The following is a 12,582-nucleotide window of genomic DNA, read 5'->3' on the forward strand; positions in this document are numbered from 1 at the left end:
GTTTACAAGTTGTGCAGGTCTGCTTTACACTACACCTTTCTTAAAACAGCTTACAACCAGGACAGCCTTTTAGGCTGCAATATTGCACTGACAGCCCTTGAAAAGCCCCTGACTCTTTCATATAAACTCTTACACATTCACTTTCTTTTCACTTTTTGGGGGGCTTTTCCTTTTCCTCTTTTTTCTCTCCTCGTCTTCCTCCACCACTGTATGCTTCTTTGGTAACCTAGTGAAGGCTGTATATTCAGTCATTGGGCTGTGAACTCCTTGAGAGCAGGGACTTACTTTGTCTTTGTATTCCCAACCCTTAGGCACTTCAAAAATGCTGTAGATTGACTATCTTCTAGAATTGGCTCTAAATGGATACATAGCAATTGAGGAGGTTTTTTTGAGAGCTAAGAGATTGAACTCATAGCTTTTATAGTTGTATCTACAGCTCATTGGACACTGAGTCTCTCAATGGAGGTTAAAATTCATCTAGAATCTTTGGGTCACATTTAAAAAATCTGGACACTAAAACACATGTTGCTACTGAGAATGGCAAATTAAGGTTGGTCAGAAGCCTTCAGTTCCACAGGTGGTTTTATTCTTTTGGCTTATGCCAAAAAAGTTGCTTTGCCCTCAGTAAAGATGAATTATGATACCTTATCTCATCAGCCATTGTATCTCTTGCAAGATGTAAATGAATTTCTCCCTGATCCTTTAGTGGAAGCCTGTTTGATTGAGAAGTTGGGTGGTCCGGAGCACTTCAGTTGGCTCCGCCTGAGGGGGGTAAAGAGCACAAAAAGGGGAAGAGAAAGGCCCTAAAGGGCAATTTCATCTTCAGCACACACTCATGTGAGTCAATCTCTGGTTTTATTGTTCTTCTTTACCTAGTTAGCTGTCTAAGAATCTTTGATCCAAGACCTGCAGCAGGACCCTGTGGCTTGGACTGGACAGCCAGAGCTTCAGAGGTGAGAGGAGGGGCTGTGCCGTGGAAGGCAGGCACTGGATACCTTGGATCCTTGCAATCTGCCGTGCTTGCATAACCTCCTGATTGCATGGTTACTGGCTTCGGTGCAGCTGGGCACCATTTCAATGCACATCTATGGAGACCGTGTTACAACAACAAAACAAACCACTGTAACTGCAAGTTACATTAGCAGCTTAAAAAAACAAGTCAACAGACTCGAAGGCTGTTCTGGGGAGCCCCTCCCAGGGAGTCAGCTTTGGGCCGAGAGGGAGTTACTATGCCTCCTCCTTGACTTCTTTTTTTTCTGCTAAAAACATTTCATTTTCTCTGAAGTTATTCCCTGCTGATGTTACTTTTTTCCCCACTGGCGTTCTTTCTGGGTCTTGGACCCATCATCTCAAGTTGAGACTGGATCTCCCAGAGGTCCCCCATCAGTGCTTCACTTTTAAAATCGATATTGGAGCAAGGCATGCAACCTAGGGAATAATTCATAGGAACATGTATCTAGGGTTGGAAGGGGACCTTAGGGACCATCTAGTCTAGCCTCCCCTCCCCTCCCTTTCCTGATCTACAGAGAGGCTAAGAGAGTAAGTGAAGACTTACCTGAGGTCATAGAGGTAGTGATCATGGGAGATGGGATTGGGATCCACATCCTCTGAGTCCCAAACCACTACTCTTTCCCCCTGTACCTACCATGCGGTAGGTTCACACAGTATGTCAGTCACAAGCACATTGATTCAAATTTTCTTACCCTCTTGATGCTTCAATTATTGCTTGGGAAAGCCAGTCATTTGGAAGAGTTAACCCACCTTCCAAAATCAGGAAATAGGGGAGAAATCTACCTTTATCTAGAGGGTCCACAAATAAATAAAGTACTGCTCAGAGTTTCTATAACACATTGCCCCTAAATGAAGTGAAAGCAAAGGAGTTCCCAAAATGCCAGTGAAGCAAGCCCAGGGCTACATTAGATTGGAGTCTTTCCAATATAAGAAGCCTCCATGTACTCATATATCTCTCTTCAATTTGTGAAAGTGCAAATTGACAAGCCAAGAACCCTGCATAGAAGTAATATGAAGCCATGGGAGCATGGAAGGAAAATTAAAGCTTTTCAGAATGGTCCTGTTAGTTACTCAATTTAATCTCTTGAAAAACAAATATAAGGTAGGCTTGAGACATTTTAGCCTGATTGATATTTCCTTTTTTTTCAGTCCTTTGCCTCTCTCTTGCCTCAGAAATTCCTCTTTCCAGTGTATAGAATATTGTAATGTTTCTTTTGTATTGTAAATTTTCATTACCTTTGTAAAAAAAGAAGTCAAAACAAACTAAAATCAAAGTTTTGATGATATCAAAACTCTCCTTTTTCCAATTCTTTGATTTTATCTGTCCCAAGTTCCTTCTGATTCTTTTCCTGGGCTTTCCCTCCCTAATCTTCATTTTCCTCTTTTTCCTCTTCCTTGCTCCTTTCTTTGTCTTCTCAACTAACCGACTTGATCCCCCCACCCCCCATTCCTTACCATCTCTTCTTATTTCTCCAGCCCTTTGGGGAGAGATAGAACATTCCTTTTCAACTGTCATCACAAAACTTTAATGAAGCTCCCCCCAAGGCTTGCTTAATATTGTTCAGTTCACAGACCAAATGGCTCTGGCGGTTCTGAAGGAACTGTCTGAATGTGTGGGTGTGGGTGTGGGGTGTCAAGGGTGGTGGTGGTGGTGGAGGATTAGATGACCTCTCCAGGGTCATTCCAACCATGAGATGCCATGATTCTATGAAGAGATGCACTTGGGTGTGGTGGATCATAGAATCATAGCTGGAAGGGGACCTTAGAGATAGATGGAGTTGGAAGGGAATTCAGAGATTATCTAGTCCAACCCTTTGATCTTGGAAATGAGGTGACTGGGGGCACTGAAATGACTTGCCCAAAGTCATACAACTAGATAACATGCACATTATGAAATTCAGTCCCTCTTGGCTTGTTATCCTAGATACCCCAGCGCAGATGTTTCAGTATGCATTTAGCTCTGAACACTTGGCTCACATCATTCCACTCCTCCTTGGTCTATTCTATATTAGGAAGTTATATGCTCATCCTAATTTTGAGTTAATAAACTCTGCTAGACTTAAAAGAGAAATCCCATGCTACCAGTAGCTTTCGGATTACATTTATATATAGTGTTTTGTGATTGCCTTACAATGTCTCTTTCTCAGGAGGTAGTGTTAACATTTTTTTTTAAGACCACACCTGTGATTTTATCATTTAACAGTTTCTCAGTTGAAGAAACTGCCTCTACCAAGGCAGACAAATAATTTTTCTTCAGCTTAAAGTTATAGAGAATTGCCTGGGGGTATTGAGCAGTTAAATGACTTTCCCAGGATCACTCAGTGAATAGATGTCTGCAGTGAAATTTGGATCCAGGTCATTGTGACCTTAAGGCTCTAGCCCTTCTTCTAGCACTTTGCCATATTGCCTTGTTGCAGATCTCCCATTTTGATAAGAAAACTGAGGCTCACAGAATCTAGATTGAGTTTCAAGAGTCTGAAAGACCTCTTAAGGGCGGGGACCATGACTTAACTAAACTTTTTTATTTCCCTTTGTACCTAGCAGAGTGTTTTATACAATAGTGGTTTAATCTTTGTTGAATTGTAAGTGACAATAATAACAGTACAATGTGCTTAATATTTGTTTGATATACTTATCAACATTCATACACAGTCATGGTCAGAATGAAAAAAAACCAACCCTTCAAATAGATGCAGATCTAATTAAGCTACTGCCAAGGTCAGTGGTATATATTGTACTAACTATCCCATTAGAGTGTAGGTTTCCTAAGGCTAGGATTATTTTTCACCTTTTTTTGTATTTCTCTACTTGGCACAGAAAGTCTCTGAGAAGCTGGAAATCCAGTTGAGATAATTCCTAAATCTTCTGTGCACGTGTTTCTATCTTTTATTGCTACTTGATATAACATCAGGGCCACACAGGCTTTCAATAACCAGGAGAACTCTAGAGTGTTTGTGATGATTGCCTCACAGAGTTATTGTTGTGAGAAAAGTATTTTATGCATTATAAATAGATCTAGAAATTTGATTAGTAACTATTGTTACAAATAATTTTAACAACCTGTATCTTCCCTCCGGACCTTTTTTTGGGGATGTTATTTCAATATGTGTGTTGTGGTTGCATGATGTGTTGTGGAGGAATTCAGTCAGACTACCTCTAATTCAAGGATAGGCTTTTATTGAGATTAACACCTCTCATGAAGCAGGCTAAGTTCCAAGGGGAGCCAGCAACTTCAGAGAAAGCAAGATGGGTAAAGATGCAATTATATAACAGAAATTATGAATTTTAAACAGAAATTATGAATATTAAAAAGGGATTAGGTAATAGGGAAGGGGTCCCAGTCACAGTGGAACTGTGCATATGACCCATAATGCATACAGAAAACCCACTGGGGGGGTATGTATGTATGATAATGATATTATAATAAACCTCTCTCTGTCATAGAGGATGGCTTTTGCTTTTACTGAACAGGTGCCTACTTAGGGAAAGTCCTTTATATTGTTTTGGGGTCCACATCCTGCTTGGGCATCCTGGTGGTGCTGCTTTCTGATTGGCTGAGTATTGTGATCCTAGATGAATGTGGTTGTGGTTGAGTGCATGGACATACCTGCTGTTTCTGTGGGAAATATGAGGAATGGGTCTGGGGGTAGTGGCTAGCTAGAGGCAGTGGCTGAGATCCCATCACATGGACATGCCTGCTGTTCTGCGAGAAATATGAATTCATGGACACACCGTTGTTCTAGTGAGCAGTGAGGCATATATGAAGAAGTTAAGATATTGGGATGTGTGTGTGTGTGTGTGTGTGTGTGTGTGTGTGTGTGTCTAGGTGGGGCAGTGGGCCTACTGTTAAATGGGGCCTATAAAGAAGTTAGAATATTGGGGCTGGGGACAGCTTTATTAGGATTCCATCATGTATACTTGATTAACAGAAGATGTTCAGGGAACTCAATTTCCTAATTGGTAAAATGAGTGTATTAGACTAAATCACCTTTGAGATTTCTTCCACTTGCAAATTCTGTTCTCCAATGTCTCCTCCACTTCTCCACTATTCATTTAAATCATATTTATCTTTTAAGGTTGAGCTCAATTCTCCTTCCCAGAAAATGATAAACCCACAATTCCTCTTTTTCTATGAACACTTAATGTCTGTGCTACCTTATCTTTTTTCACATATCTCATGCAAATGCTGTATTTTACATGTGATAAACAAATGCTGTATTTTGATATTCTATGTTACATGGCATGTAGGTGGTAGAGTGGATAGAGAGCTGGATCTGGAGTCAAGAAGACATCTTTTCAAGTGCAAATCTGGCCTCAGACACTTAGCTGTGGGATCCTGGGCAAGTCATGTTTACCCATTTGGCTTCAGTTCCTCATCTGTCAAATGAGATGGAGAAGGAAATGGCAAACCACTCTAGTATCTTTGTCAAGAAAACCCCAAATGGGGTCATGAAGAGTTGGACATGACTGGAAAAATGACCCAACAACAAAAATGTTACATGTAAATATTAGAGTTTAATACTGTAGATAAATATATTATTTTACAAGCTGCTTGCAAATGCTATATTCCACATATCACATGTAAACACTATACATTATACTTTATATTTCATGTGTCATATGAAAATGTTTGGTTTTGTGTTATATGTAAATGGTATGTTTTACATATTACAGTACGTGTGGTAATTTAACATATTAAATAGAAATGTTTTCATGTTATCTTTTTCTACATGTTGTCAACCTAAAATAAAGGGGAGGTATTTGGGGAATTGTAATTGGGACTTACTAGAGTCAGTACCAGAGTACTGGAGTACCCTGGGAGGAGATTGGGCAGGAGGTTCTTACAGAGTAAGAGGGGAGGAGATGGGCACAAATCTTGGGATAACCCAGCTGCATGTGATAGGGAGTTGGGACATACAAGATTTTACAAGGTAAGTTGTTTTTCAAAACAACCAAATGTCCATAGAGAAAGCTTGGGAATCTTGGGAGGGGAGAGTTGAAGTTTTACAAAATAGCCAGAGTCTGGGGGGTAGTAACATCTGGTCAGCCTCAGGCAATTCATGGGTTTGGGAACAAGGACGAGGTCAGCTTCAGTCAGCTAGTTGTCAGTAAGGTCCGCAGCATTCCGCCTGTGATCAGCTACATTCAACAATGTCTATATCTTGGCTCTACAATTGATTTATAAGGTTTTGTTTTTGTTTTTTCCTGTAGGATGGGGCTATGACTTTTACTTCTTTGTATCTCCCATGGTATACTAGATTTAGAGAATTTAGGTTCAAATCTCACCTCTGAACCTTTGTGATCTTGGACATGTCATCATCCTGAGACCACTGTTTAATCCTCTGTAAAATGACAGTGTTGGACTAGCTGGTATCTGAGAACCCTTCTTGCCCTAGATCTATAAGCCTGTGGTTTAAGTACAGAACGTCGCACGTACTCTGCACAATCCATAAATATTTATTGATTGATGGACTTCATTTTACTCCTTTTCCTTTAAATGACTTTTTAGTTGCCTTTCTGGGAAATTAGAGAAAACCCAGCTTTTGGATTGAGAACAGAGTCCTTTTCTTTTTTTCTGCTTATAAATAAAGCAACTCAGTACTTGGTGAATTACATTAATTTGACTGGATTAACAGTTAGATCTTTTTTTGGTAAGAGCTACTTCAACAATTTTTTTTTTCTTCAGACTGTACTTTAGGAAGAGGCTCACCTGAAGACTTTGCAGTTTTTCAAGTTGTAATCTGTGGTCACTGAAATCTTTTATTATACTCAGTGGAAAGTAACCTTGCCTTCAAGTTATATAGGTTGTGCCAAACTGAAATGTAATTTCCACTAATGAATTATAAGAATTGGAACAAAACTTGGAAGGTGATAAAAAGATATGGATAGTGAATATTTAAGCAAACAGATAAAATGTTTAATACCTGGGACTATTCACTGAACTATTCTTAGGAGCTTGGGGGAGGAGGAGTGTTGGAAGGGAAGGGCTTAGAGAAAACTAAACCAACCAAATTCCTGCAAGTGCTAAAGTAAGTACATGGATATAGTCTAGTAACTAGTGCTCTAAAATTTAAAAAATTAAATTGCATATTTTTTAATGAACAGAAATTTATTTTCTCTACCTCCCACCATTTCCTCACCCTATAGGAAAAGAATAAAGAAAAAAAATTCCTTGTAACAAATATGCAAAGTCAAGCAAAGCAAGCTCCCTCTTTATTGTTGTTGTTTTATCATGGTGTCTGACTCTTCTTGGCCCCATTTAGGATTTTCTTGGCAAAGGTACTAGGGTGCATTTCATTCTCCACCGCATTTTACAGATGAGGAAATTGAGGCAAATTGAGGATTAAGTAACTTAAACAGCATCACCTAGCTAGTAAGTGTCTTGAGGTCACATTTGAACTCAGGTCTTTCTGACTCCAGGCCCCGAGCTCTATCCACTGTGCCACCTAGCAGCCAAAATTTGCTACCTTTAAAAAATAAATCACAGGGGCGGCTAGGTGGCACAGTAAACAGAGCACTGGCCCTCGATTCAGGAGGACCTGAGTTCAAATTCGACCTCAGACACTTAACACTTACTAGCTGTGTGACCTTGGGCAAGTCACTTAATCCCAATTACCCTCCAAAAAGCAAAAAAAAAAAATCTATCTGTCCGTCCGTCCGCCCGTCTGTCCGTCTGTCTGTCTGTCTATCTATCTATCTATCTATCTAATCTCTTCCCTTGCTTCCCATTCCTTGCCATTTCTTTATGGTCAACATCTCCTGTCTTGGTCCTTTTGCCTCCTGTCTCCTACCACCAATCTACATGGCTTCAAGTTGTCTGTCTCTCAATTTTCAATCCTGTTGAACTCATCATGCATCTACTATGTGTGACAGCATTGTGCTAGAGATTTAGAATACAAAGGTAAACAGACAGCTAAGTGGTGCAGTGGATAGAATGCCTGGCCTGGAGTCAGGAAAACTTGAATTTAAATCTAGCCTCAGAAACTTACTAGCTGTGTGACTCTGGGCAGGTCATTTAACTGCTTTCTGCCTCAGTTTCCTCAGCTGTAAAATGGGGATAATAATAGCACCCATAAGCCAGGGTAAAGATTATTTAGCATTGTAAGCTTAATACATGCTTATTTCCTTCATTCCTAGAAATGCTAGGTTATGTACAGGGCGTTCACACCTGTAATTGTTTCCTGAGCTTGGAATGCACTTTCTCCTACCTCTGCCAGCCCTTCCTTTATTCCTTTCTTCCTTTAAATCCTATATGCTGTTCCCAGAGGGAAACTTTTTCTGATTCCCTTAGGTATTAATGCTCTTTCCGGGCTCTCAAATGATTGTATATACATTTATCTGTTTAGATGTTGTATATCCTTTATAGAATGTAAAACAGGGACTATTCTTCATTTTCTTTTCGTATCCCTCCCTAATGACTAGTACATAGTAAACAGCATATATTGTCTTGAAAGGAAGGGAATAAGTATTAAGTGCCTACTATGTGCCAACTGGGCTAAATGTTAAAAAAATTGACATTTTAAGTACTTAATAAATGTCTACTGTATTGGAGGAGAGAGCAGTGCCACAGCGACAGGACCTAGGGTATGGTAGATGGGACCAGGCAAAGAACTGAGAGTGGCAGGTAATCACTTTGGGGAGGAAGCATGCTCCCTGTATGTCAGTATCTGGAGGCAAAGCTTTGGTTGTCCAGTACTAGTTAGGAGTCTCCTTCCCTGCCCTATTCTTTCATAAGACACAGGGAATGTGAAAACACTTTCTTTTCAAATGGTAACTTTAGACAAGATACATCTCTTGTACAGGCGGTTTCTGTTTTTATGATACGCCACCTCCTTGGATGCTGTAACTTTAGGTCTTTGTAGCACAAATCAAGCATGAATGCTCTGTTTATCTGATCCTTTGACAGTGTCATGCATCTGGGTGACTTAGCAGATAGAGCTTTAGATTTGGTGTCGGTAATACTTGAGTTCAAATCTTCTCTGAGAAACACAATACCTATGTGACCCTGGGCAATTCATTTGACTTCTGTGTCCCAGTTTCCTCATCTGTAACATGAAGGAGTTGGAATTCATGGCCTCTAAGGCCCCTTCCAGTTCTAAAATTATGATCTTAGGTCTTCATTTTTATTTTATAATTTAAAAAATAGCTACCATGTTATTATTAAGAAGCATTTAAAAATATAGGTTGCACTTTAAAATGATGTGTTCTGTGATTTAATTTATAAATTTTTTAAAAAGCATGTTAATGTATATTTAAAGATTGAAACATAAAAGAAGGCAATAACATTTTTCTAAGAACATGGCAAGGATTTGTAAAATTTTAAAAGAAAAATTGGATTAATAAAATACAGAACTCTCATCAATTGCAAATTGAGAAAATCTATAAAAAAGACCAATTCCTTTACAATTCTTAAAAAAATATCTGTTCTGACCTTAATCCAAATAAAATGACTATTTGAACATACAAAGAAGAGTAAAAAAAAAAGAATTATAGACCAATCTTTATGCTGTTTAGTTACCTTTTTATGTGTTGTCTCTTCCCATTAGATTGTGTGTTCCTTGAGGTCAGGGATTAACTCTTTTTATCACTATGAGTTGCTAGGTGACCTGTCCCTTATGAAGTTTATTCTAATTACCATAACTACTTCATATAAAGAAAGTTACTGAGTTATTTGGTAGCAGTGATAGCGATCTTCCTTAATATTGCTCATATTTAAAACACCTATTATTATGTGTATTGTGCTATGATAGTTATCAAGTAAATGATTTGTTAATGTTTGGTGATCTAGGCTTGCTTGAGAGCTCTAGCTCTTTGTTCCTTGGAAAAGAAAGGCACAGTGATACCTACCATAGGAGTATGTTGGGGATCCCTCATGAGTGTCAGATGAGAACACAATTTTCTTTAAATACTGCTGAGTAGGCAGTGGTATCTTCCATATTACACTGAAATCTTTGATTATTTAAGATCTATGCAAATCAGAGAAAAGCAAGATTTCTCCCTCTCCTATGTCTGCCTCTGGCTTGACTAGGTTTTGAATCATAGACATTTAGACTTGGAAGGGTATTGTAAGCCCCTCCCTTGAAGCTAGTATGTAGCAAGTTTGTTCATGTTTTCCATTCAATCTCTTCCTTTGCCAAGTCTTCTGTAGCACCCATAAAACAAAATAGGTTCATTAAATCTGAGATGAGAGTTGTATGTTGGTAAATGAGATTGGCAATTATACCAATGCAATTAAAAAAACCGATGTTTATATTTGAGAAAAAAAAACCAGCCACAAGATAAATAATTGACCAGTTGCTGCTTCCATCTTGGTTTCAAAATGAATGAAGTCAACTTGACTCAAGAAAAGGTAGTTTCCTCCAGATTTAGTGAGAATTAAGTAGCTTAATATGGAATGATTTCATTGTTGTTGGTTCAATTAGACTTGTGGATAAGAAAGGACAGAGAGCTAGCAATCCGAATTTCTTTTCACCAGTCTAGGACTTGGCATCTAATTGGGTGTTGGGGGAATGGGAGATGGAGTAGTCAGTGAGCACCATGATTTTTGAGCCTTGATAACTAGGAGAATAGTGGAATAATTAACAAGAAATAGAGGAGGAGCAGGGCTTTTTTTGGGGGAAGTTCAATTTTGAAAGTGTTGAGTTTGATGTACTACTAAGACCTCTAGGTGGAAATGTCTAGTAGGCAACCTAGATGAGAGACAAGATAAACACATATGGAATGATAAATGACAATCCAAAACAGCAGTTCAAGGCAGGATGTGATATGTTTTCCAAACAAATGGTACAGAAAGGTAAGTGTAATTGGGGCACTGTGGGTATTTAGAAAAGATTTCATGAATAATAATATGGTGCTATTATGTGCCAGGCACTGTCCTAATCACTTTGCAATTGTTATCTCATTTGATCCTCACAACAACCCTGGGAGTTAGGTGCGATTATTAAATCCCAATTTTACAATGAGGAAACTGATGCAGAAAGGTTAAGTGACTTGCCCAGGGTCACACAGATAGTATCTGAGGTTGAATTTGAACTTGTCTTCTGACTCAAGACCCAGTACTCTATCTCTTGAGCCTCTAGCTGCAGTGGAATTTGAGGTCCAGACCTGAATCACCAGTCTCTAGGTAGACATCCCCACCTGAATGTTTCATTATTATATCAAATTCACTGTTTTACCCCCTAAACCCATCCTTCCTCATAACTACTCTTATTTCTGACAAGGTACCACCATCCTTCTAAGCATGCAAGTTTACAACTTCAGAGTCATCTTTGACTTGTCACTTTTACTCATTCCCTCACTCATCTTTGTATCTGATCAATTGCTAAATCTTATTGTATTAAGGGTCTGGCACAGGTCCAGACCACCTGAGTTGATGTCTACCATCTGGAAGATGCTAGAGACCAGCTTCCAAGAGATTTGTGATGATGTGTAAGGGAAGTTCCTTGGAGAAACTGAAACATGTGTGGACCTTCTGTAACTGGTTTTAGTGGAATAACTCTGTGATGAAAGAAAAGCTGTATGATTGACTTTAGAGACATTCACAAAGGCATCTGGTGGAGTAAGGTGATTCCTCACTCATTGCATTTGGTGCAGGGGGTAGAGTTTCCAATCTGGGTTGGGAATACAAAGTTATAGGAATCTGGGAGCAGTAAATGCAGATTTGATGTTACAGTCAGCCCAATACTGATGCTCTAAGGCAGCAAGGAGTTACCTTTGGGAGTAAATTTCAGGACCCCAGCCCAAAGGATGAGAGCAATGCCACTTTTGCATGTGATCTTTGTGGGATCAATACTATATAAGAACTAAGTTAAGTTTTGAGAGTATTCTCCACTAGAGACCAAGATGGTGTTAGGGAGATTATTCCTCCAAGGTGTTGGGGGGAATGTTTGTATGTTTGTTTTTGCTATATCTTTGAAGCAAATATCCCTTTGTAAAAACCAACCAATATTAAGTAGTAAAATGGAGTTGGGTGCTAGTCACAGGTTCCTAACAAATGAGGGAGGTGGTTGAGTTTGAGTCAATAGAAACAGGAAAGAACACTCCATACACCCTTCAGAGTACCCTGGAACACTGAGGGGCAATGAAGCCATATAGTCCTGAGATAGTGGGGCTAGAGTGTAAGTGTTAAATGACCAATTCTATCAAGTAATCAGTAAATATTTATTAAATGCCTACTATGAGTCAGGTACTCTTCTATGCCCATTTACTGCCACAGTATTTCTCACATCTAGGCCCTTTTCTCCATTTATATAGTCAACACTTTAGAGCACTTTCACCTGGATTATTACAATAATCTATTAATTGGATTTATTCCTTCCATTCTTTCTCAAACAGTTGCTCCATGGATATTCCTATGCATAGGTCTGACCATATTACCTTCCTTCAGGTGGCTTCAAGCTTCAGGTGTTCCCTATTGGCTTCAGGATAAAATAGAGACTCCGCTGAGCATTTAAAGCCCTTCACAGTCTTTCACTCTGACTTTCCATATCTGATATTACTCCCTCTTATGCAATCCACTTTTCAGCCAATTGGAAGCAGCTAGGAGGGGCACTAGATAGAATGCTGGTCCTG

The sequence above is a fragment of the Petaurus breviceps genome, unplaced genomic scaffold, assembly GCF_028583685.1.
Source record: "Petaurus breviceps papuanus isolate PSGF00001 unplaced genomic scaffold, PetGlider_PUasm1.0 90842, whole genome shotgun sequence".
In the NCBI taxonomy this organism is placed as follows: Eukaryota; Metazoa; Chordata; class Mammalia; order Diprotodontia; family Petauridae; genus Petaurus; species Petaurus breviceps.